This window comes from Cynocephalus volans, chromosome 17 (genome assembly GCF_027409185.1).
Source record: "Cynocephalus volans isolate mCynVol1 chromosome 17, mCynVol1.pri, whole genome shotgun sequence".
In the NCBI taxonomy this organism is placed as follows: domain Eukaryota; kingdom Metazoa; phylum Chordata; class Mammalia; order Dermoptera; family Cynocephalidae; genus Cynocephalus; species Cynocephalus volans.
In genome coordinates this window covers 15,777,012-15,804,179 of record NC_084476.1, presented here as the reverse complement: position 1 = coordinate 15,804,179, position 27,168 = coordinate 15,777,012, and the positions used below count along the sequence as shown (strand labels likewise).

Sequence of the window (27,168 nt, the reverse complement as noted above, 5' to 3'; positions counted from 1 at the left end):
AACAGGTCCAAGGTGCCCTCCACAGGCTCACTGCCCAGGGCCGCCTTGGGAAACTGCTCTCCATACCAGTACTCCCGCTGCTTTGACTGCTCCATCTGTGGCTAAATTGGCCTCAGGTGTGGCTGGACCTGCAGCTTTGGAAAATAAAAGCCAGAAGCCTTGGTGGTATGCACATGGTGTTAGGTTTGCAGGCCCACAAAATGCTAAAGCTGTGGAAGCTTAGGAGTCTCCACCCAAATTTCAACAGATGTATGGAAAAGCCTGGGGGCCCAGGAAGAGCTTTGTCACAGGGGCGGATTCATCACAGACAGCCTTCACTAAAGCAATGTGGAGAGGAAATGTGGGGTCAGAGTTGCAGCAGAAAAACCCCAATAGCACCATGCCTAGTGGAGCCCTGAAAGCAGGACTGCCATGGAGACTCCCAGACTTGTGTGGCTACCAGAGAAACGCCAGCCTGGGAGAGCTGAAGTGTGGCCTGCAACTAGAAAAGCCATAGGAGCAGAGCTGCCCAAGGACTTGAGAACCACACTGTAGTGAATGGATTAATGGTGGTCAGGGGTGTGGTTTGGAGGGCTTTTAAAGAAGAGTATAGGAGAGGTTTGTCTCTCTCTGTTCCACCATTTTCTGCCATGTGAGACCCCTGGGTCACTGTCACCATCACGAATGACTTCACCAGTTGTATTCCTTGGAGTGTGGACTTCTCAGCCTCTGAAATTGTAAGCAATAAATTTTCTTTTCTTACAAATTACCCAGTACCACATATTTTGTTATAAGCAACAGAAACAGACTAATACACCAGACAAACAAAAACTGTGGAAATTCACCACCACAAGACTGGCCGTTCAGCAAACCCTCAAGAAAGTCCTAAATTGTGATCAAAAGAGTGATACATCACCATAAATATACAAAAGAAAGACTGAAAAGTGCTAGTAGAAAAGATACATGAATGAGAAAGAAAGAAAATGTACCTTATTGGTACCTTATGTACCAAAAAACAAACAACAAAAAAACCACTAAAGATAAATAATACAAGGGAAAGAAAGGAACAAAAGAAATATTAAACAACTACAAAAAATTAATAAAATGGCAGAAACAAAGCAATACCTTTCAGTAACAACCCTGAAAGTAACTGGATTAAATTCTCCACTTAAAAGATATAGACTGGCTGAATGGATTAAAAAACTAGAACCAACTATATGCTGCCTGCAAGAAACTCACTTCACCAATGAAGACACACACAGACAAATAGTGAATGGACAGAAAAAGATATTCCATACAAATGGAAACCAAAAATGAGCAGGAGTTCCATACTTATATCACATAAAATAGACTTCAAACCATGAACTATAAAAGAAGATGAGGAAGGACATTATATAATGACAAAAGGATCAATGCAGGAGGAAGATATAACAATTGTAAATATATATGCATCCAACTTTGGAGCACCCAAATATGTAAAGCAAGTGTTGTCAGATCTAAGGAGAGAGAGAGACTCTAACACAATAATAGTTGGAGATTTTAACATGCCTCTCTTAGCATTGGACAGATCATCTAGACAAAAAAGTAGCAGGGAAATATTGGACTTAAACAGCACTGTAGACCAAATGCACATGGCAGATAGAGAATATTTCATCCAACGACTACAGAATATACATTCTTCTCATCAGCACCTGGATCATTCTTCAGGATAGACCAAATGTTAGACAACAAATTAAGTCTCAACAAATTAAAAAAGATTGAAATCATATCAAGTTTATTTTCAGAACACAATGGAAATTAACAACAAACAAAACTTTGGAAACTATATGAATACATGGAAATTAAACAACATGCTCTGGAATGACCAATGAGTCAAAGAAGAAATAAAGCAAGAAATAAAAAAATTCCTTGAAAAAATGATAATACAAGCACAACCTACCAAAACCTATTGGATACTGCAAAAGCAGTACTAAGAGGGAAGTTTATTGCAATAAATGCTTACATCAAAAAAATACAAAAATTTCAAATAACCTAAAGTTACACATAAAAGAACTAGGAAAAACAAGAACGATCCAATCCCCAAATTAGTAGTCAAAAAGAAAAAATTAAGATCAGAGTAAAACTAAATGAAATACAGGAAAAAAAAAAAGATGCAAAGAACCAACAAAACAAAAATTTGATTTTTTGAGAAGATAAACAAAATAGACAAACCATTAGCTGCCTAACTAAAAAAAGAGAGGACTCAAATAACAGAAATCAGAAATGAAAAAGGAGATACTACAACCGATACCACAGAAATACAAAGAATCATTACAGACTATTATGAACAACTATAGACCAACAAACTTGAAGATCTGGGGAAGTGAATAAATTTCTGGACACATACAAACTATCAAGACTGAACCAAGAAGAAATAGAAAACCTTAACAGACCAATAATGAGCAATGAGATTGAAGCAGTAATCAGCAGCCTCCCAACAAGGAAAAACCCAGGAGCAGGTGGTTTCACTGCTGAATTCTATCAAACTTTTCAAACTATTCCAAAAAATGGAAACAGAGGCCATTCTCTAAAACTCACTCTATGAGGCCAGTATCGCCCTGATACCAAAACCAGACAAAGCTACAACAAAAAAAGGAAGCTACACACCAATATCCTTGACAAAGATAGATGCAAAAATCCTCAACAAAATATTAGCAAACAGAATACAACAGCATGTCAAAAAGATTATACACCATGATCAAATGGGATTCATCTTGGGGATGCAAAGATGGTTCAACATATGCAAATCAATAAATATGATACACCACATCAACAAAATCAAGGCCAAAAACTGTGTGATTATCTCAATAGACACAGAAAAAGTATTTGACAAAATTTAACATCCCTTCATGATAAATACTTTCAGCAAATTAGGTACAGAAGGAAAATATCTCAACACAATAAAAGCCATATATGATAAACCCACTACCAACATCATCCTGAATGGTAAAAAGCTGAAAGCTTTTCCTTTAAAAACAGGAACAAGACAAGGATTCTCACTCTCACCACTCCTATTCAACATAGTATTGGAAGTACTCGCTAGAGTAATCAGGCAAGAGAAAGAAATAAAGGGCATCCAAACTGGAAAAGATGAAGTCAGCTTGTCCCTGTTTGTAGATGACATGATCCTGTATATAGAAAAACTTTAAAATTCTACCAAAAAACTCCTAGAGCTGATAAACAAATTCAGTAAAGTTGCAGGATAGAATATCAATAGACAAAAATCAGTAGTATTTTTATATACCAACAATGCACTAGCAGACAAAGAAATCAAGAAAGTAAGCCCATTTGTAATAGCTACCAAAAGAATAAAATACCTAGGAATAAATTTAACCAAGGTGGTGAAAGATCTCTACAGTGAGAATTCCAAAACACTGCTGAAAGAAATTAAAGAGAACACCAAAAGTCTAAAATACATTCATGTTCATGGATTGGAAGAATTAATGTAAAAATGTCCATACTATCCAAAGCAACCTACAGATTCAATGCAATGCCCATCAAAATACCAACAACTTTCTTCACAGAAATAGGAAAAAACAATCCTAATATTCATATGGAACAACAAAACACCCTGAATAGCCAAAGCAATCTTGAGCAAAAAATATAAAGCTGCAGGCATTCCACTTCCTGACTTCAAATTATACCATAAAGCTATAGTAACCAAAACAGCATGGTACTGGCATAAAAATAGACACCTGGACCAATGGAACAGAAAAGAGAACCCAGAAATCAACCCACATACTTATAGCCAACTGATATTCAACAAAGGCATCAAGAACATACATTGGGGAAAGGACAGCCTCTTCAGTAAATGGTGCTGGGAAAACTGGACATCCATGTGTAGAAGAATGAAACTAAACCCGTACATCTTGCCATATGCCAAAATCAACTCAAAATGGATTAAAGATCTGAAACTATAAAACTCCTAGAATAAAACATAGGGGAAACACTTCAAGATGTAGGACTGGGCAATGACTTTATGAATAAGACTTCAAAAGGTGCAAAAAAAAAGAAAAAGAGAGAGAAGAAAAAATAAACAAATGGGACTATATCAAACAAAAAATCTTATGCACAGCAAAGGAAACAATCAGCAGACTGAAAAGACAACCTACAGAATGGGAGAAAATATTTGCAAACTATACATCCAACAAGGGATTAATATCCAGAATACAGGGAACTCAAACAATTTAACAGTGAAAAAACAAAAAACCCAATTTAAAAATGGGCAAAGGAGCTGAATAGACATTTCTCAAAAGATATACAAATGGCCAACAAATGTATGAAAAAATGCTCAACATCATTAATTGTCAGGGAAATGCAAATCGTAACCAATTGAGATATCATCTCACCCCAGTTATACTGGCTATTGTCAAAAAGACAGAATAACGGGCCGACCCCGTGGCTCGCTCGGGAGAGTGCGGCGCTGGGAGTGCAGCAGTGCTCCCGCCGCGGGTTCGGATCCTGTATGGGGATGGCCGGTTTGCTCACTGGCTGAGCACGGTCACAAAGAAGGACAAAAAAAAAAAAAAAAAAAAAAAAAAAGACAGAATAACAAATGCTGACAAGGATGCAGAGAAAGGGGAACCTTCCTACACTGTTGGTGGGACTGTAAATTAGTGCAGCCAGTATGGAAAACAGTATGGAGTTTCCTCAAACATCTACAGATAGAACTGCCATACGATCCAGCAATCCTACTTCTGGGTATATACCCAAAGGAATGGAAATCATCATGTCGAAGGGCTACCTGCACTCCCATGTTCATCACAGCTCTACTTACAATGGTCAAGATGGGGAACCAACCTAAATGTCCACTGACTAGACGACTGGATAAGGGAAATGTGGTACATAAACACAATGGGAATACTACTCAGCCATAAAAAAGAATGAAATTCTGCCATTTGCAGCAGTCTGGATGAGCTGATTAACTTAAAATTATGTTAACAGACCAGGCACTGAAAGAGAAATACCGCATGTCCTAACTCAGAAGTGGGAACAAAGAAAGAGAGAGAGAGAGAGAAAGGAAGGAGGGAGGAAGGAGGGAGGGAGGGAGGGAGGGAGGGAGGGAGGAAGGAAGGAAGGAAGGAAGGAAGGAAGGAAGGAAGGAAGGAAGGAAGGAAGGAAGGAAGGAAGGAAGGAAGGAAGGAAGGAAGGAAGGAAGGAAGAAAGAAAGAAAGAATGAAAGAAAGAAAGAAAGAAAGAAAAAGAAAAGGAAAAAACCCAATCGCAATAAAACATGGAACTTTCAGAAGAACAGAATTATGGTTCTAGAGGTGGGAAAGGGGCAGGGGGAGAGGGGTTAGGGAGATATTGGTTAATGGACACAAGGAATGGTTACCTTTTGTAATGATGAACATGTAATTATCCTGATTTGATCATTACACGTTGTACACAGTCACCGATATTCAATTATGTACCCCGCAAATATGTAAAATCAACTATGCTTCCATTTTTTTAAAAAGGTAAAAAGAGAGAGAGAGAGAGAGAGAAATCCAGAGTGAGATATGGTTTTGAACAAATGTTTCCACCTACATTCTCTACAAGAGGATAAATTTATAAATATTTAACTAGAGCTAAGGACACAGGCCCACAATAGCAAATTAGGTCAATGCAGTTCATTGAAGAGGCTGCCTGTGTTGGAAAGGATGCTAAGTCCGCGCGGGGGCTCGGAGGGAAAGGATCCTGATTCACCATGGAGGTAGGACACTGAGGGAGTGGCAGTAAATGGTTCCCAGGACTCCAGTTGCCTCCTGGCTTCAGACAGCCCCACCTTTCAGCACGTGCCTGTGGCAGTCACTCTATTCCCTCCCTCGCTCTGCTGCCCTTGGCATACTGACTACATATCCCCAGCTCAGAGGAGAAAATAAGCCTGGTGCTTTACAGTCTAGGTCTCCCCCACTTCCCAGCTGCACCCAGTTTACCCCCATCACACTCAAAAGCCACCAATTTGCGCATAGATATCGGGAGTGTTCCTTCGATATGCAGACTGACCAATCCAGAGCTGTTCCTTCTCTATCTGGCTTGTACGTTCCAGGAGGCAATACTCCTCAGCCTTAAACACCCACGGCCAGGTAACAGATAATGAGGGACCACCCCAATAGCTTGAAGCCTGCTGTCTCTAGGACCTGTGATTGCAATGAACTTGGTCTTTCTCCTGAGCCTCTTCTGTGTCTCCTCTTGTGGCCACACCTGACTGACCATCACATAAAAGAACACAGAACGGTGGCCCTGCCAAAAAGGAGGCAGAGAGATGGAGAAAGGTAGATTAATTCAAAATATATTTTGGAGAGAGAATTGACAGGATTTGGCTGGTGATTTAGACATCAGGGGGGAGGGAGAGGGTGGACAATTGTAGCATTTCCTGAGCTGGGTTGGACAGATTGGAGGAAGAACAGGTTTGGGTATAAGAATCATAAGCTGCACTTGGACATGTTAATTCTGAGGTGTCTGTAAACTCCTAAAGGAGATGACAAGTAGGCAGGTGGACATTCAAGTCTGGAGTTCAACAGAGAGATGCGGGATGGATGGGAGGAGCTGCCTGCATCTGGAAGGTGTTTCATGCTGAGGGAATGAATGAGATTACCTAGAAAAGAGTGTAGGGAGACAAAAGAAAGAAGGTGGCCGTGGGCCTGAGGCCTGAAAATGCCAACATTTAGGGGTAGGAAGGAAGAGGAGATGAAAAGCAGAGTCCCAGGAGGTAGGAGGAAAACCAAGAGCGTGGACATCTCGAAGCTAAAAGGAGACATGGCCAGCCATGCATCAAATGTCACTGCCTCTGTGAAGCCACATCCGTTCCCACCATGACCACCAGCTGAGACCCCTTTTCTCCTCGGGCTTTCCCATCACTCTGTTCACTTTGCTATACACATAACTTTTGGAGGTGGCTCACACGGTGACATCTGACTCCTGCATCAGTTAGTCTGTGAGCTTCCGGAGGGCAGGAGGTATTCAACCCTGAGTCCCCAGTGCCCCACATAGAGCAGAAGAGGCCCTAAATAAGTGTTTGGTAAATTAATGAAATAAAACGAGAATGACACTGAAATTCATCCCTTCTGGAGGCAGGTTATTTTCCAGTTCTTTTCCAAGAGGGTTCTTAGATGATTCTAGGCTCAGATCTCATGTGCTACATCACCTTTATTATTAAATCCAGTTAAAGAAGAGAAAGAATGGAATTTTCAGACAGGACACTCTATTCTTCCTTGATTAGGAAGTGAGCTCCACTGGAAACAGAAAAGCCAGGGCTGAACTCAATGTCCTAACCCAGTCTCTACCTTTTGATACAGCTATGATTGGTGGTATTCCAGAGACCCCGAGAAGATGGGCCCATGTAAGCATTGGTCTTGGGCTTCTTCCCTCTAAATACCATGTGAGCTGGCATTTAGCCCAGGGCCCATGGCAAACTGAAAAGGTGCAGCTGGCTGCATGCCACTCAGCCCCACGGCTGAAAAAAAACCAGTGGAAGTCTGCGTCAATAGCACTAGCACTGAGTGCTAGAAAAGTCCTGGATTTGGGAACAGATAGATCTCTGTTGGAGGCTGTGGCCACCTCTCTGTGCTGATGTTTTCACTCCCATACAGGAATCCTGGTAAGACACGGTGGAGTGAGGTGGGGTCTTAAGTCCCAACTTTGACGCACGAAACTGGGTAGCTCACAGTGGCCACCCCTCAGGCCCTCATCCACAACTCCAAAAAGCTCTGAAAACCGGACACCTTTTTGAAATTCACTTGGCCTCAATGCCCTGTCACAAGGCCATTTATAATCTTCACCCCACTGAGTGAGACTGTTTAAATATTCCTTTGCAAAACTATTGATGTATTTTATTCTGCACTGCTGCTGCACCAGGGATGCTATGTAACATACGATACATAATCCACATCCAAAAAATTCTGAATTCCAACATATCTGGCTTCAGGTTTCCAGATAAGGGACTGTGGACCTCTACTGGATCACATTAAATTGATTTCTTCTTCTTTAAAATGGGGATAAAAATAGCGATGATTACAAGAGATAATGTTTATAAAATACTTAGCACTGTGCCTGGCATAGTATAAATACTCAAAAAAGTGCTAGTTCTTATTACTGGCATCCATAAAATGGGCTCTTTGCAGGATCCAATGAGAGAGCACAGTGCCTGACACTTGGCAAGCGCTGAAAACATATTTGAAGGAAAGGATGGAAGGTTTTGGAATAAGAACTTGTTGTACAATGAAGTGCAAATAGATGCACGTGAGGGACTCTAAAGGTCTGCCCATCTGCTCCCAGCCGAAGCCTGATTAAGAGCTCCCGGGAAGTGGGAAGTGACTGATTTTCTGAGATCAAGCCCCAGGCGCTGCTACAACACCTGTGTGTGCTGCAGAGGTAACAGCATGGCCAGTGTGTGTACCAGGCTTTATTGACTCTACCTGCTGAGGATCAAATGCTAATTGTCTCCCAACTGGAAGGCGCATTAAATAAGTGCAAACTCTCACGGTAGAGAACGCTGATGCTTACATCAGGGAGAGCCAAAACCAGACACACCTCCCCTCCCTAAATAGGCAGGTGTTTGTGTTTTGTTTGTTTGTTTTTTTGAGAAACTAGCCTCAGAGGCAACTCTAGAAGCCCATTTCTTTTCTGGACTTCACAGATGGCTCGAATCTTACTTTTTACTGTGGCCAGTGTCACTCTGGTTTGAGACTTACAGTTCAAAGGTGTCCAAAGGAGCCAATTTTGCATCCTTTAGAAAAACACTAGAAATGGGTAGAGACATACTTCCTGGAATCTGGAATCCAATTTGCAGAGAAGGAAGGGTTGGCAGAGTCTTTTAAAACATTTTTATTTTTCTCTCTGGACAAAAAATGAGGCATCTGGCAGTCGATGTGGTCTAAAAGTCCTTTGCTTATGTGTTCATTTTTCAGAATTTTCACTGTGTAATTGTGAATTGGTGGTTGACTGTCTCACCTTCCAGGTAAGAAACATGGGTTTATTTCTAAATTCCCCATTCAAGGGGTAGAGCACGGCATTAGAAGATGCTAAGTATTAACACCTTGCCTCAGGTGGGACAGTGGACCTCCAGCGTCCCCTAGGCCCACCACTCAGAGGACTGGGGGAACTCAGCCAGCCCCACTTACACACCCTGTAAGGGTCCAGAACCTTCCTGCCACTCTCAGCCCCTCTGACTTAATGCTTTGTCATTTCTCTGAATCCATTCAACAGCCCTACATAGGCTGCCCAAGCCACTCTCAGAACTCAGTCACCCAGAGCTCAACCCCTGCACTGGATCCCAGATGAAACCACTTGCACCGCACCCCTCCTGGAACGTGTACAGATTGTGCTAAAAATGTAGAGGTATTTCGCAAGGCAGGGTCACGTTGACGAGCCTGTCATTTCCCCACCCTGACCCTCTTCTTTTTCCACTTCTGTTTCCCAGCAGTGTCAGACAGACTTTTCCATGTGGCCCTTAAATTAATTCTTCCCTAACCACCTCCAACCTGTCTGTCACAGAACAACATACACTCTCTCAGAGAACCTCACAGTTCCACCCCAACTGCACAAAGTGAAGGTATTCCTCCCAAACAGAATTCCTCTCCGAAAGGAATTCCAGGGGATGCTGTTTACTCCATCTCATGTCAGGGGAAAAGGTGACCTTCTCGGTTGAAGAGCCAGGCGCTCAGAAGCCTGGAAGAGCCATTGGCTCAAGAACAGGAATTGTGCAGGGTGAAAACACTGGCACAGGAGACTCTGGAGAGCTTGCCTCCCTGCCGGTAACTCCTCACCCTGCCCCTGGAACCCATCTCTCCTCCCCGAGTGACGGCCCCTGCTTTGTTTGAGCCTTAATCACCCCTGGGCTATTGCAATGGGCCCAGACTGGCACAGGTCCTGGCACCCAGTGTGTGCACCCTGGGTGTTTCTGGAGTTGAACAAATGAGTGAGGCGAGTTCTGAGGAGCCCCAGTCCTGCTCTGCCATGGATCTATCAACAATGGATGCACCAGATGGTTTTTGGAACTGGAGATACTTCAGTGAAGAAGACCACCATACAGATCCATCCCAATGGGAGTCAAGAGACTCAACAGGATATGTGATGTCAGGTAGTGACAAGTGTTGCAAAGGAAAACAAAGCAGGTAAAGCGATGGGGGAAGGTGCAGGAACTAACTGGGTGCTAATGACTTTGGACAAGGTCGTTATTCTCCAGCATAAACGACGTGTTTAGACCTAGCATTCCAGGTAAAGATCAGGCTAGCGCTAGGACTCTTAAATCAGCAGAGCTCTAGATGTACACCTCAGGCAGTTTAACTCTGAGCCTCTATTTACATATACAAAATGGAGATTCAAACACCCTGCTCATAGGATTCTTGAAAGGACAAAAGTAGACCATGTCCAAGAAGCATTGTGCCTGGAAGTCAGTAAATGCTCCACAAATGGCAGCTATAATCACGATGCTCTTTAATGGGAGAGATTCAGAAACACGTGGCTCAGAGCTTGGTCCTGAAAGCAGCACTGTAGGTTCAACAGAGAGGAATCTTGGTCCTCAATAGCAGCACCTCCCAGAACAGTCCAGGTAAGCCCACACCTACACTGCCTGCTGTGATAAAGTCGCTCTACTCCACTTCACCCTTGGGAACGGGCACAGCCCTAACTGCCCAGCTGCTTGTCAGATTTGTCCCCAGTGCCCTTGCCCAGCACTAACTTTGGGCTGGGAAGGAGGCAGAGTTCCAGCCCTGCAGCAGTCCTGAGGTCAGCCCCAGCACCAACCCAAAGTGGCTTTCTAAACTACAGTCATGATTCCTCTGGCCTCAGTCTCTGTGTCAGTAAAACAAGTCCTTTGGACCTATCTTTCCCCAACAGGCTTTCCTGATTGACCCAGAAAATAAGAAGAAATCAATGGCAGGGCTGGAAACATCACTTTTTAAGGGGAGGATCACTTAAACGCATGGAACTCATCTGTCGCAATGGCCCACGTGGACTCCCTGACATGTGATCAAATGATTGCATTTACCAACCAACACGCACTGATGGCAGAGGCTAACTTACCAGGAGCTGAGGGAGCTTAGGGGTCAGGACCCTCAGTAGCATGTGCCCCCACGCTACTGAGGGCAAGACTGAGCAAGACAAGACCATAGGGGTCAGGGTGGGGCCCAAATGCTTCCCAGAGGCCGAGGGCACTGCCCTGCCTGGGCAGATCACACTCTAGCTCTGGTCCTGTCCTGGGGCTGCAGGCAGAGCCCAGGGGCTGACCCCTCTACCTGCATACCCACCTAGGTCCCAGTAACAATCTCCCCCAGGTGGACCTTGTTGAGCACCCAGGACCTTCTCCCTTTGACCCCCCAAGGAGAAGGAGCTGAACACAATGCTGTGCTCCCTGCTCAGGGGTCACTGTGACCCAGGCCTCACGGCTCCTTCATCTCCCTTCCTCTCCCCCATTGTACCCAGGCTCAGCTGCCCCACTGTGCCCAGCGGGAATCAAAGGACTGAATTCTCCCATGATCTGGCTGGAGCCACCTGAGCAAGAAACTGTTCAAAGATTTACAGATGTGGCACCACCAATAACAAGCTGTGAAGCTGGAACTCTTCTAAACTCTCTGTGATAAAAAGCAACCATTGATTAACCATGCTAGAGGTGAAACTAATTTACCTTTCTTTTGTCTATTGAAAATGATACTAGAAAATCGTTGTCAGATAAAGGGGCAAAGAGTATGCAGCTGAAATATAACAGGTGCACCAGGCAGCTAAGGAATACTAATCATTTTTGCATTCGTTTTACATCATTTGATTGTTACATTGTGTAGAGAAAATGTAGGAAAATGGTCAGGGCCCCTCAGATATTCAGAATCTTGCTGAGCATTCGCTGTAAAAATCCACATGGGCCCAGGTGTTCCTTGGTCACTATCTAATGTAATTGCGTATGGGCACCCGGGTGTCCTGGGCTATGGACCTAAGTATAAAGGACTAACGGTTCTGATACACAGCTCTTCTCGGGATGCTCTGGGAGGCCACTAGGGCGGCTACTCCTAGCTCTGAACAAAGCCTATTAATTTTTTTTGACCCACGGCTCCCAGGATCTTTTCCTATTATCTAGCTCATGGACCTGTGTGTGAAGGGTTTGTGACCCAGTCTGTACAATGGGCTTGAGGGGCCTGTGAGCCCGAACCTTAGCAATACACATTTGTCTTCTGGATTTTGTCATATTTGGAGTACTTGTCAGTTTCTATTTGTTGCAATCCCTCTTCTCATATTCTAAATACAGTACTCACTTCCATACCTAATATTGTTTTTGCAACTTTGCATTTTTTTTCTTAAAGAGGGGGCCCCACAAATTGAATCAGCTTCAAGCCCTGCATTGCCTGGATCCTCCCCTACTAAGCCAGGCCAGGCCCTGAGCTGTAATCCCTTTACCAGCAGCCTCAGTTAAGCCTCATAATAACCCCATGAAGTCATTCTATTATTATCCCCATTTTAGATATGAAAACAGAGGCTCAGAAAGGTTGAGTAACTTGCCCAGCATCACACAGCATAAAGTAGGATTCAGATCCAGGGAGTCAGCCTCCAGTGCCCTCTCTCTTAATCACTCAGTTGCTCTAATAAACATGAAGGCTTAATCTCCCTGGTGCATCCTCTCATTTTGCCTCTTGTGATTACCACACAGCGACCGACCCACTCAGTTGCTCTAATAAACACGAAGGCTTAATCTCCCTGGTGCATCCTCTCATTTTGCCTCTTGTGATTACCACACAGCGACCAACCCAAAGCTAGCCACACCCAGCTGGCTTTTCCTTGAACCAACTGGTGAGCATTGGCTCAACTGTTCACCATTTCCAGGCGCCTCCTGTGCCTGGTGTGGGGTGTCCCCCTTCACACCATCCTGCTTATTCCTCGCAACGGCAGTGCTGTGGCTTGGCTCGACTTTTTAGCTGAGGAAACTGAGCATTAGTGAGGGGAGCAGCTTGCCTGAGATCCCTGAGTACAGCCACAAGTGGTGGTGCCAGAGTTTAAATGCAGGCAGACCTCTGCCTCCCCGGCCCAGCTCTTGGCATTGTGAGGGACAGAAAGTGCCTTCTTATCCTAAAACCTCTCTAAATAGGTGGGTGGTACAGGGAACTACTCCCCATCAGAAGAAACAGGGTAACATTTGTAGGTGGAAAGAGTGCATGGAAGGCTGTTTCCAGTTATGGTTTTCATTATAAGCATCAGAGTAAACACAGACACAGGAAAAGAAGAGACAGGTCTCAGACTAAATACACGGCTAACTGTCGCTCCAGCCATCACAAAGGGAACAACCTGTTCTCTGCAGTACGTCTTGTAGTGCCTTTTCATGAATCCTGTAGAGAAATTGAAAGCCTGGATCCAGCCAGCTTTTCCATGCTACCTGGCCCAGAAATCCCTGTGCAGGGTTTTTTTTTCTGAGAGAACCAAAGTAAGTAAATGGAAGATGTCGCACTGTTCTCACAGGGCTCAGCACCCATCTGTGACTTCACCCCTGGCCCCAAGACTCATCCCACCTCTGCACTGTCACCTTGAATCCTGCAAAGAAAACTCGAGGCCTCAACCACGGCTAGCCGCAGCCCTGTGACATGCTGCCAAGGGGAGCAAAATAAAGCTGAACTTTCAGCAAAGTCCCAGAGCCAGCATCCTGCCAGCTCCTGTTTCCAGATCCACTGCCAGGGAGAGAAGGACTCTGTCCTCTCCCAGAATGACTGAGTGGACCAGCGAGAGGTTAGCGGGAGAGCAAGGATCCTACTTGAGGCTTCCCCAGTGACCCTGGCATGGGAGAAGAAAATCATTTCAACATTTCACATACCTCATCGTCTGCTTCTTTTCCCCTGGAGTAAAAGGCAAAACAACGAAGTTCTATTGAGCTCTGTCCTGCAGGAGGAGGCGGGGCTCAGAGGAGGGGAAGATACTGGGTTCCAACTCCTGTCAAAAGAACACACAGCTGTTTCAGGAAGAGGGGGTGGACAGATCCAGGCGCTTTGTTCCTTGCAGGCCCTGTAAGGAAAATGGGCTGCAAGGAAATGGACTGTCTATCAGGCCTTTTGACTTGGAACTACATGCCAAGGCAGAAGTGTTCCTTATTGGGCCCATGAACGGCCCAGCCTCCCTCGCCAAGCAAAACCACAGTCCAGACTGGGCCTGGTGTAGGAGGGAAGGCCACCACCCTTGAAAGGGACACACAGGTCAGGCTGCCCATGTCACCCACTCCTGGGCAAAAAAATGGGAAACATTCTGGACCCAAACAACCTTAAGTGACTGATTCTTGGAACAGCCAATGGAGAAGTTAAAAAAAAAAAAAAAGAAAAAAAAACACTTGAGGGTGAAGGGCTCCTGAGAGTCTTCAAGACTCTTGAGGAAATTCTACCTAAATCTTCCTCAAAGTTAAGCCCGTCCTCTGCATCCTTTAGGTTTTGGAAGTTCTGTTTTGCTTGAACATTGCATTTTTATAGAATGTTGTGAGATCTCCCGCACTGCAAACCATGGCATAAGAACTTTGTTTTTGTTTTTGTTTTTTTCTGACCTATAAGAACTTTGAAAAGGCAGCCCAACCCTGCTCTTTGTCTGAGTAATGCTTAACACTTCCCACACCCAACCTCCTTCTTCCCAAATAGAATCTTCCAGCTAGAAGAGACCTTAGAGCAGTGAATTTTCAAACATCAAAGTAGCTAAAACTTTTTCTAGAAGCAAAGAAAGTCATTCTCAGAACCCCCACACCAAACAGTGCACACAGAGTGCTTTGGCTGGAGGAAGGGAGTGAGTCTCAGGGCCCCCTCTCTCATCCTTCCCAAGTGGCTGAGACATCTCCAGGGAGTGCATTTGGAAATCCCAGACTAAAGAGAGGGGACCAAAGCTGGCAAGAAGGAGCCAAGGCCTGGCCCCTGGGTTGCTCAGCAATGCCTAATCCATCCTCTTTCTCCTGTTCTCCAGAAGGAAACATTTCATAGCTTCCTCCTCTGAGGGCATGAGCTAGTTGGCCACAGCCTTTAGGGTCTGGAGGTTCTTTCTAAAAACTTGCTAAGTCTTTCCTGCTGGTATCCACTCAAGCTGAACAAACGCACACGTTACACTCTGGCATTCTGCTCCCACCTCTGTACCCAAAAGAAAGTGTACATATATGTTCACAAGAGATGTGTGCTAGAACATTCGTAGCACACCCTAAACTGGACACTCCAAGGCCCATCATCTGAACAGATAAGTTGTCACCCAGTCCCACAATGAGGTTCAATCTATGGCAGTGAGAATGAATGAGCCACAACAAGGATGAACCTCACGCACACAGTATTGAGCAAAAGAAGCAGGCACAGAATTCATGCCAGATGTGCTACTCCCTGGGCCAGAGCAGCACAGCTCATGGAGCAGCTGCCAGGACGCGGCAAAGCCACAGCAGCGCCCTTTGCGTGAAGCTTCGTGGAGTCTGCAGGGAAAAAGGTTGCTGTGACCACGGGGGTGGGAGGGGAACACACACGCACGCACGCACGCACACGCGCACACACACATGCACACGCACGCACGCGCGCACACGCACACGCACACGCATCACTTTGGAGTACACCATCCCACTCCCCAGGCCAGCAAAGCTACTCACAAGCTTCCCCTGCGCCCGCACGAGAAGGAAAGGCTGCAGTGACCAGAGGAAAGAATCGCCCAGAGGTTGGTGCGTCCTCACAGGGGACTTGTCCAGGGCCTGCCCCTCCGAAAACATTTGGAGTGCCCAGATAGGGGACTGATCCACCAGCGGAGCATGGAGGGTACACTGGCAGCTGATCTGCCTTCTATTCAACATGGGAGCCACACGGTGGAGGCCAGTCGGTGTGACAGAACCACAGGGGGCGCCATATGCAGGGAAGACTTGGTCCGGGCTAGATTTTCCACACAGCCCAGTTGCGTTTGTGGAGACCCATGTGGCCAGGAAGTGACTAAAAGGTTGAGGATTAAAATCCAGTCCACGCAAAAAGTCTGAGGAACAGCAATGCAGCAATTTAGCTCAGGCACAGAGTTGAAGTTCTGGTCCCCACAGGAAGTGTCCCCCCAATCTGGAAACTAACTATAGGACAGCAAAGTAGTTCCAGTGCAGTGTTGCAGTGGTGGTGGTTGCTACAAATTCACCACAGAGCAGGAAAAAACCACAGAGACAGTGTTCTGATAGTAGGCACTAAAGGTCTAACACCACCGAAGAACACCTATAAGACACCTATAAGACCCAGGTCTTGAATTTATTGAATACACACTGAATGATTCCATTTATTTAAAATTCAAAAATAAGTAAAACTAACTTGTGGTGTTAGAAGTCAGGATGGTGGTTTCCCTAGGGGTGGGAGTGACTGGAAGGGACCCAGGGACATTCCAGGGGGGCTGGTCATGTCTGTTTCTTGAGTTGGGTAGTGTTACTTTGTGTGTCCGCTTTGCAAGAACGCATCACCAATGTGCCTTTTCCATATGTATGTGAAGAACAAAAAATAATAGGAACCTTCTTTCTGGAAGCTGCGATCTCTTGGGCACTCTTGTTTTCCTGTCACTCATTGAGAGCCACAGGACTGTGCATGGGCCCTGCCTTTTCCCTCTGTTGGGCTCCCCTCCTGATCCCAGGCACCACTGAGCACCTCAGGAGGGGACCAGGGACCATAGGTTGCATTAAACAATCCAGGAATCTGGACCCAAGGTTAATGGGGAAAAGAAAGAAAACAGTTTGGAGCCTAAAGAGCCAGGTTATAATAAACTGGTGCTGTCGATGAGCAGGCACTGCTTACGGGTCACGTGGGTCTTCCACATAACAGTTTATAAAGCAGCCTCTCTCCTTTATCCAGTGGATTCTCACGATCATCCACGAAGTGGTAGGGAAGCGTCCTTCTCCACCACTTTCACAGATGAACATAGAGTGGCTTTGAGAGTGTCAGGGACTCGTGCAGAGTCACCAGCTGGGACATTTCCCTGGCGGGTCCAGTGCTGCTCTTCCCACCTTGGAGGGGAACACTCTACAGATCAGCAGAAGGATATGGCTCCGGGCTGGATAGAAAGCATGCAAACCTGGAAGGCAGACAACTCAACTTCTACAGGATTCCAGCAGGACCTTCCTTCTTCCCTGACACACTTTCTTCCCCGAACTCTCAAAACAAAGGAGCACACATTTATGATCATTTCTTAATTGAGAGGCAGGGAACCATAGCAAATGAGCCTTGGGCAGCAGAGCCCTGCCAATCAAAGTGTCCAGAGGCTGCCCAGGTAAGAGCTTGGCACAGTGCCCAGCCCTGGGTTGGTTAATCTCCTCATGCCAGCCCTAACAGCCCATGAATCTATGAGATAGCTGCCAGGATTCAGCACTTGTCCGTCTTCCACATCCCGAGGCAAAGGATTACAGGGCTTCAGCATTGTGGCAGAGGTGGCTGCAGCCTAGATATGGGGAGCCCTGACTTCACGTCCCAGATCACTTCCTGATGGGAACCATGAAGGTCAAGATCTCCACTCTGCTTGCCTCCGTGGGGGTGTGAGGATTAAGTGTTCTTGGCAAAGAACACTATAGACACCAAGGTTGTAGTTTGTCATTATTTGTTTAATCCTAAATACGTTTAGAGCAGTCACAAAAGACATGCTTGCTGATGCTTGCAGGGGATAGAGCTATCTGGCTGGCTTCCTGCTCTGTGTAATGGGGATAATCGTAACCCCACCTCCCAGGGTGGTTGAGAGGCTACAGAGCCTGCTGGTTATGAGCATAGACTAGAGCCTGGCTGCCTGGGTGTGAGTCCTGGCTCTGCCCCTTATGCTGTACAATCCTGGACAACTGACTTAACTTCTCTGTGCCTCTGTTTGTACATCTGTAACATGGGGATAATAGCACTTGGCACATGGTAAATGCTATATGCATGATACCCATTACTGCAAGAGTTAAAGGAGATGCTCTCTGCAAAGGACTCAGCACAGTGTCTCAAGCTGCTGAAGTCCCCGCTCTGATAGTTTGCATTCTAATGACATTCAGCTCCTACCTTGTGCCACATCCATTACCATCACAGCTTAGTCTGGCTTCCCCACTACCAGGGTAGATGATGTTATGGTGGGATAGTCATGGAAAGACCCCACACTTATCTTCTATTCCAGGGATGGTGACTCAAACCATACAGCTTTACGAGGTTCCCACCTGATCTCCAGTTTCCTTTGGTCTAACTTGGGACTGTAATCTTTGCCCTATTACCTTCTGGGGTTGTGTGAAAGTCAAACAGGGCTTTGTAGACAGGAGTGGGCTCTAAACAGGGCATGGCTGTACCTTGAGGAAAGCTGAGCTTACCTGTTTAGGATGTAGTTCTGCTCTGGGAAGGGGGCTGGCCTACATGGCTTCTTGGGACTTTCACAGCCCAGTGGAGGGGTGAGGCTTTCTAGAAGGATGAGGATAGCCTTCTAGACAAGATTGATAAGGGAAACGAGCTGCCTGTTTCTCACCTAAGAACCCAGGGGGAGCAGGAGGAGAGGAGAGATTCCTTGGTTGGAGAAATCCTCCACCCACCTGTGTCTGGGGCACAAGCACAGGCTGTTATCTGTGCCTGGGACCCCCTTGGGTGGGAGCTCCTCACACCTTCCAACGTCTCAACAAAACAGTCTAACCTACAGCATGAAAAAATGTGATTAGCCCAAGGGGAGGACTTCCTGTGTGAAGGAGGGTGTCTTCCTGAAGACAGGCTGGAAAACTAACCAGCTGGGGAGGGGGAGGCAGCCCCACCCTGCAGGACTGATAAATCCTCCTCCAATCAGGCCCTGTATGTTGGTGGTTAGTTCTTCAGGGTCACCTTATCAACAACTAGCCAGCTTTGGCTTTCTGTGAATGCCACAGAACAGCCAACCCACTCAGGAGCCCCACTGCACCCTCCCAAGAGAAGCCCTGAACCCACAGGTGAGAGAGGAGGGGGAACAGAGGCAACCAGCCAAGCAAGGAGAGGGAAACCCAGCTTCCTGAGACAGGGCTCAGGTCTTCTAGGGCGCACAGAGAACTTTCCTCCCTGCCTGAGTCACAGCAAAGGCCAGGGTGAGAACCCAGCAGCTGTGAACTTAACCGAGAACAGGCCATCCCACCGGGGTCTCCCTCCCACCCAGTTAGCCTGGGAAGCACTTTTTCCTGCCCAAAGAGCCTGCACACAGAGCTGGTTTGCAGTGAAGAAAACCTTAAAAATTATAAGCCAATACTAATTATAACACTAGAAAAAAGAAAGTCCAACGAAGTGCTTTATAAATCCAGTGACATGGTTCTATGAGCCATGTGGCCTCAGGCAAGTCAGTTTCCCTGTCTGGGCCTCACAGCTCCCATCCAGATGCCAACCAAGTTGAAGCAAAACAATCCTGAGATCCCCAGGATCCTTCGTGGCTCTTTGATTTGTTGTTTTTGGGGTGGCAAGGACTTGGCGGGGACCCACGAAGGCTTGGTGCTGTGAAAAGCCTGTTCTCACTTGCTCTGCAAACCTGGCGGATGCGTGTGCAGCCTTCAAAGTCCAAACGCCACCTCCTCAGAGATCCACTTCCTGGCCAGAAGGAATTCTCCCCCTGAGTTCCCACAGCCCCTGTGCAAATGCTGCTTTCACGGTGCCTGGAGCTCACAGATGGGAATGGATGAGCTCACCCTGGGTGGGGTAGGGTGTCAAGAGCCGAGAGGGCCCCAGGACAGCTGGCATCAGGGATCTCAATGGAAGCACACAGCCAAATGCCAGATCACTATGGGACGAGGAATGAAGGTCAGGCTAGGAAGTGACATCACTCAGCGTAAGGACCTCTTTCAAGAAATTTATCTGGGAAGGGCTGGAGAGGGAGTGTCAGCTAGAGAGGCCCTGGAGAAGCAGGAAATCCTCCCGGTGTGTGCTGCAGACATGGATGGGGCAGGGCCAAGGAGAGAAAGAGCTTGGAGATGCAGAGGAGGGAGAGGACCGATGCTGAAGAGCATCCCATGAGACAGAAGGGGCTGCTCTGGACACAGATGGAGGGACGCCCCCAGGAGAGGCCGAGGCCCTTCCCCTCTGTGCAAAAAGGAAAGAGAAAGGGATGAGTGGGTTGGTAGTAAGTTCACAAGACAGGAAGTTGAGAAGTTCTAATCCCTAGCAGCAGAGGTGGAGGGCATGAGGGGTGGGGGAGGTGGGAGAAGACGGAGGGCCCTGAGGAATCTTACCGCCAATCTGCATTTCAGCCTGAAGGTACTGGGGAATCCTTGAATGACATTAGGCAAAGGGCATTACAGGATCCCCTCTTTAGAAGGATCATCAGCTGCAGGCTGAGGATGGGTGGGAGGGGACTCTCCAGCCAGGAGGCTACTGGCCAATGTCCAAGTAAAGAAGTAAAGACCTAAACCAACGGAAGGAGCCAGAAGATAAGAAAGCAGCAGTGGTTTGACAGAAAGGAAGGGGCATCTTGTGGCCTTAGGTGGCATGAAATCCTCTTTAAAACTTTGCTTCAAAGTCACCTTCTTGGTGAGACCTTCTCTGATTCAAAATTTACTTTCTACCTTTTTGTAGTTTACTTATTTATCTTAAAATTTTTTTTTCTTCCTCTACCAGAATGTCAACTTTGGGGGCAGATATATTCTTTTGTATGTTTGGTACCAATGTGAAAGCACCTGGCACTCAATAAATATTTGTAGCCTAAAAAAACTTGCCTATTACAGGACTTGGCCCCTAAGTGTACAATAAGTACTATTTTTAAAGCAGACAGCAATGATAATGGCAATGAAAATGGCAATGAAAATAGCATGCCATGGGATGAAGGGAGAGAGGTGGGGATGTCCTGAGTCCTGTGCTACCCAAAGAGTGGACCGTGGACACCAGCAGTATCGTCATCACTAGGAGCTCAGTGAAAATGCAGATCATCGTGCACCCCCCAGCCCCGCTGAATCAGAGTGTGCAGGGTGGGGCCCAGGAATCTGTGTATGAACAAGAAGGCTCTAGATGAGCCAGACATCCGCTAAAGTTTGCAAAGCTCTGCTCGGGGTTGATTCCTAGGTTTCCAGTCAAAGTAGGTGGGTGGATGGTATTGCTGTTGACTAAGAAATAGAATTTAAGATGCTGGGGGTGGGGGAAGTTGGGGAGTTCTGTTCTAGATGTGTTGAGTTTGAAGAAACCTGCTGAAGACCACCTGCCGTGGGGGCCTAGAGAAAGAGCCCCTCGGTAGCCCCACCGGGGAGTTGCCAGTGCATAGGCAAAGGGGCAGTTGAGGTGAACAGGAGCAGGCGGGTCTCAGGTGTGCAAAGAAGAAGAACAGAGGGCAAAGGGGGGGGGGAGTCCTTAACAGGCACCACCCTGAAACCTGAGGGGCCCAGCAGGAGGACACCCAGGAACACAGGTGTCATGAGTGCCAGGAGAAGATGCCACGTGCTGCCACAACATCAGGTGAGGGCTGCAAGTTAGACCATGGTAAGCTGCTCATGGGGTGCAGCCTGACACCCTGGCTTGCCCCCACCCTGGCTTCTTTCATCTGACCACCTCTGGCCCTGCTTACCTCTGCAAGAGAGAAGAAAGCCATGGACGTGTGCCTGGGCAGCGTGGCTGCTGCCTGAGCTGGGTGTGAAGGTGACAGGGTGCTGTGTAGTTGTCTGAGAATCAATAAGGGATGCCAGGCAAGCAGAGGTGTGGCAGAAATCCTGTGCTGCACAAAGAAGGGCCCAGGTGGCTCTGGGAACCAGAAACCCAACTTCTGTTTTCCAGCTCTGCCTCCAACTCCCGGCACCTCCCTGTGTGGGCCTGGTTAATTCCACCCCTCACTGCTGGGTAAAAATGTGGGGCTAGTGTCTTTGGCTCTGCATGCGCACCCCAGCTCTGGGGACTCACTGCGCCCCTGATGCCCAGCCAGAGTCCAGGCTAAGACCCCCTGCATTGGAGCAGTTGGTGCTTGCAGAGCTGCAGAGACCAGAGTCAGGAGAGCAGACCCACAGCCTGCAGGGGGAGGAAGGGCCTTCCAGGTGGGGAGGCAGGAGCCAGCAGGTGTGCCTAATCCCAGGCTTTATCTGGCTATGTCAGAACTGCTGAGAGTCGAGTTCTGCAGAAGTCTCCCTCCCTCAGCCACACTGGGAGGCCCCAGATGCAGAAGGGGGGCATCTCACGTTGGGAGAAGTGAAATTTTGGGGGCTGGCCTCTTTCTGTTTCCTGTTCTCCCTCCCAGAGGAAGACACCATCTCTCAAGGGGCCCACTCCTGGTCCCAGCCTTGTTGTCCCCATGCTGCTCCTCTGGCGGGCCCACAGCACAGTCTTTCAGGTGACCTGAGAGGAATAAGTCACTCTCATCTGCAGGGGTTCAAGTCCCTCAGGCTTTTATGCCAGTGGTAATCCATCAACTCTCCCAGTGTCCCACTAGCCCAGCCTGCCTCTGAAAGGTGCTCCCCAATTTACAGCGTTGGTGCCAGAACCCTCTGCTTGAAGCCTTTTAATGACGGGGAACTCACCACCTCCCCAGACAGCCTGTTTCATCTCTGGACTATTCTGATTAAAAAACATGTCTTTTCAGTGTGGAGCTGAGCTTGGCCTCCCAGGATGTTGTTAATAATAATAAAGGCTACCATTTGCCTACATACATGGTCTCATTTAAACCTTACAGCACTCAGTGGGCACCCTCCCCATTTCCCAGACAGGAAACCAAGGCTCAGAGGTTCAGAAACACGGACAAGTTGACAGAGCCAACAGGGTCTACCTGTCTGTGCTAGCATTGCCCTTGCCATTGAATACAACAGCTCCTGGGAGACAGAGTCCCTGACTGTCTCCCCTCCAAGCCAAATGCCATCTTGCTGAGCACACTTCGGCAAAGCCTCACCCTCCAGCATTTATTTGGTCAGTGAACACTGGGAGGGCATTTACTCAGTACCTGGGACTGTACCTAGGAGTGGGGCAGGCACAGAAATGAATCAGACCCACTTCCTGCACCTTTCCAGTCTAGACTGGTGCAGGAACACGTGTCAACACAGGTGCCAGAAGTATCTGGTGACATGTGCCAGGCCAGGCGTCCTTTCCACCTTGGTGCCCCAGCTCCTATTGTTTGCTGTGTTTTGCTTTTTTACCATCCTCCTACTTTTGCTTTTGGCGCCTTACCTCCTTACAGCAACCCATCCTGCTGGAGGTCGTTTCCGCCCCCACTTTATAGATATGGCACGTGGGACTCAGGGAAACCCCTGTAAAATCAGATTGCCCATGTGAACTGCTTTCCCCAGGACAGTTCTGGTTTGTACCTGCTGTGGACCAGTTCGTGGGCTAATTATTTTAGTCCCAAATTTCACTCTCAAAAGCATGTAGGTCTCACAGGGTCACCCTACATAAAAATTTTTCAGTAAAGAAGAGTTCAGTGAAGTCCTCTTCAAGAACCTTTCCAGTGTGGACCCTCTGGACTCGGGACTTGTTTTTTTTAAATTTTGTTTTTGTGGCTGGCCGGTAAGGGGATCCAAACCCATGACCTTGGTGTTATAAGGCTGTGCTCTAACCAACTGAGCTAAGTGGCCAGCCCAAATATGGGTGTTGTTTGGTTTTTTTTGGCAGCTGGCCAGTAAGGGGATCTAAACCCGTGACCTTGTTGTTAGAAGGCTGAGTTCTAACCAACTGAGCTAACTGGCAGCCCCCTGCAGGGTTTGTTTTTAATACCCCTCTCTGGTATCTGGAGTCTTTCCTATGGCTGTGCAGAGGTGATGCAAGCCCAGTCCTATGGACAGACGCCTTCCCCACCCTTATTTCACTGCCCACCCTCGGGCCCTGCAGCCGGGAGGGCTCAGTTCTCCAGCTTCCCTGCCTGTTCGATCCTGCAGGCTCCCACTCACCCCTAAGCAGCTCCACATGAATTTCTTGCTTATCTCTTGCTTGTCTAGCTAGATTGCAACCTCTCTAAATTTGTTCCCTGCCTGATTCATTGCTCAAAAAGAGCGATACACTCAAAGGAAGCACGTGGCCACAGGGTATTCAAAAGTCTGAGAATTTACTGGAAAACTCTAGGTTGTTTTGGTTTTTGGTTTTTTTTCTTTTTCCCCCTCCATTAGATTTTCTTGCGTCTCTTGTAATAAATTGACTGGAGCATAAAAGGCCTTCCAAGAATTAATCTCTAATGATGAGGTTCCAGGAACCATAGCAGGAAGCTAAAGAATAAAACAAAACAAAACAAACCTCTTAATTCAGGCCACCACGCAGATGGCTTTTTCTTCTGTCTGTGCGTGGAATGAGATAGTCCTCAGTTCAAATCCCAGCTCCTCTAATTTCTTGCTGTGTGACCCTGGGTTAAATCACTTCACCTTCTCTGAGCCTCACTTTACTCATCTGTTAAATAGGAATAATAATTCCTGACTCCTTGAGTTATCATAAGGATCAACAATAACTGTAAATATAAATAACTATAAAGTCCCTGGAACCTAGTAGGTCCTTAGGAAAGGCAACTTGTATTACTATCACTGGTGCCTAAGAGATAAGCATTGTCTCCACTTCCTCATGTGGTGGGAGGCAGCACAGCACAGAGACTCGAACCCGCATTTGAGTGAGACGGCCTGGGTGTGGATAGATGCATGTCCTCAGGCAAGTCATTTGAGCATTCTGAGACTTGGTCTCTCTCCTCTGTGAAATGAGAATAGCACTGCCTCTCTTAGACCACCGTAAATGAGATGACACACATAAAGTGCTTGACATCGGGCCTGGCATTGTGGCAAGTGCCCAATAAATGGTAGCTATTCAATTCTTCATAATGAATATTCCAGAACTCTCTACCTCGAGGGTCTTGCACCACCTGCTCTGTATACCCAGAGTCCACCACATTCCTGTGTCCTGCAAACATGCAGCCCTTCCTTTGCATGGGGCTTGGCAGTTGCTAGAACATTTCCAAACCCTCCCTCCCACAGGAGCTTCTGCCACAGCCTGTGAGACAGGGTCGTGCTGCTCGCTCCACTGCGCAGAGAGGAGATGACACCCAGGAGTGTGGTGACTTCTCCATGGTGATTCAGCAGGGGCTCAAAGCTGAGTTTGGGTGGAGCCAAGGATGTTCTCTGACCTCCTCATGCCCCATAACAAGTCTGCAAGTGGCTGATTTGGTTAGAGTGAGAAGGGGTTGTGTGTGCATTCATTTACTCATTCATATTTACTCAGTGTCAATGTCACCACGTGCCAGGCACCGCTCAGGCTGCAGTTCTACAGTGATGGGGCCTCTCTCTCATGGAGCTCACTCTAGTGGGAAGCTGAGCCCAGAGTCCAACCATCACACTACCAAATGCATTCTTCAACTGAGGTGAGTGCCCCGTAACAGTGATGACAAAGAACCCCCACCCCCATCACCCCCCAATTCAGTCACCCTTTACTCTGAGCTCCATTGACTTCTGGAAGACTCAGAGAGCACACTCATGTGCCACCTTGCTGTGTGGCTATAGGAGCACCCTCACTACCCAGATCACTTTCATCTCAAGCATGTCCCCAGTTTTCTGAGCTGCATCATTTTACAAATGAGAAAACTGAGGCACTGAAAAGGAGAAAATGAATTATCCAGGGCCACTCAGAAATGCAGTGAGGAAACTGGGTCTGGTACCCAGGTGTCCAGCCTCTCTCTGGGACAAGGTGCCTCTTAACCACAGCACAGGAAATGGATGAGTTCAGGGATGGGCTGGGGGCAGGGGAGCTGTTGCCAACCGTCTTCTTCCTGAGTTTCCTTATCTGTGCCTGAGAAAACCCCAGAAACCTCTGCCAGAGATGGCCACGTCACTGTCCTTCCCTGCCCCTCTGCTCCTGAATGATTCTGGGGTGCCAAAGTGGCTTTTCTGAGGTGGGCATAGAAACGCCACTGGGAAAAGGTGAGCATCAGGTGTGGACCCAAGGCCCGTGTGGCATTAAATTCAGAAAAAACATTCCTCACTCAAGCATAAACATAAAACAGCTCAGAAACATAGCAAAAATACCTCAAATGAGCTCCACCTGCAAATCGTCACACAGACCTGTTCTGCAGAACACAGCTGGGAAACCCCGATTCCACCTGCTTCTGCCTTCCTGCCCTCAGGCTCAGCACCCTCCCCAGCCCGGAGCTCTCAGCAGGGACCCTGCCCTCGTCACCGTCACCGTTACTTCCTTCTTCACCCAACTTCTGACTTTTGTTCCCCCAGAGAAGCCGGCGGCTGTGTGTCCCTTTCTGTTCCTCCGCTCAGTGCTGGGGCTGAGATGTGGCTTTGGGGTTTTTCTTCTCTAGGTGTGGTTTCCTATCACTCACAATGGAAAGCCCACAGGCTGCTCTGTCTGGGGGACCCAGGCCGGGTACCTCACTGAGTTGACATTAGCAAGCAAGGTACAAAAGGGAACAGCAAACCTGGTGTGCTCATTGATGCTGTTCTACCAAATATTCCTCACCTTCATGGTGGGAGATCATTTCCTGGCCCTCTTGTGATTGGTTGGGTAGGGCCATTTGACTAGTCTGACCCATAAGATGGGAGTGGACCCAACCATTTCATTGCCCGTGCAGGACCCTCTAGGGGGTCTTTCTCCCTACCGTGGAGTATATTCTAGAAGGTGGCTGCTCCATCAGTCTGGCTCCTGGAACAAGGAGCACAGCCCCCAGCTCACTCAAGATGCTGGTATTAATTGGCGTGAGAACTCAACCTTTGTGGCTTGGGCCCCTAAGATTTAGGGGTTGTTTGTTACTGCAGCATAACCTATCCCATCCTGACTGATACACTGTACACCTCACACAGAGTAGGAGAGTCTCTAGTGATTAGTCCACCCTCTCCCCCATAAAACCTTTTACCCTCCTCTTCAAGGAGAGCCCTGTATGAATTAAGGAAAGTGAAGAGGAAGCAAGAACATTTCTCCAGCCTACTGTGGAAACCTCCTCCTTAAGTTCTGAAGATGGTGAACATTCCACTAATTTGGAAAGGAAGTCCAAAGTGTTCTCATTGGCCTCCCTTCCCTAGGAAAGAGGAAGATCAATCATTTGATCAGAGCAAGTGGACTAACAGCCTGAGGGACACCCAATTTAGGAGCAGAAGCCCTTAGCACTGGGACAGGACACTGACCAAGGATGAGGACACAGGGTGCCAAGCAGCACTGTGACCGTGCTGGGGTTGCAATGAAACCAGCCACCTGGGGACAGTGGCAGAGATAAGAACTCACTGGATTCATCTGCAGTTACAAACTGATGGGTCAGATAGGTTAGCCAGAAAGACAAGGAGGTGATGGTGGTTAAAAACAATGAGGGACATGTGGTTTAATGGGCTGGTCATGGGATAGAAGGAGT

The 27,168-nt window shown here is 47.3% G+C and overlaps 1 protein-coding gene across 1 annotated transcript in view; it reads right to left on the bottom strand.

The window, feature by feature from the left end:
* GGTA1 (glycoprotein alpha-galactosyltransferase 1 (inactive)) overlaps window positions 1-27,168 on the bottom strand; it is a 69,907-nt gene that overhangs the window by 23,427 nt on the left and 19,312 nt on the right. The window contains exon 2 of the mRNA XM_063082421.1: window positions 13,790-13,905. The gene's annotated coding sequence lies outside the window, so the exon portion shown is untranslated. The remainder of the gene's footprint in view (window positions 1-13,789; window positions 13,906-27,168) is intronic.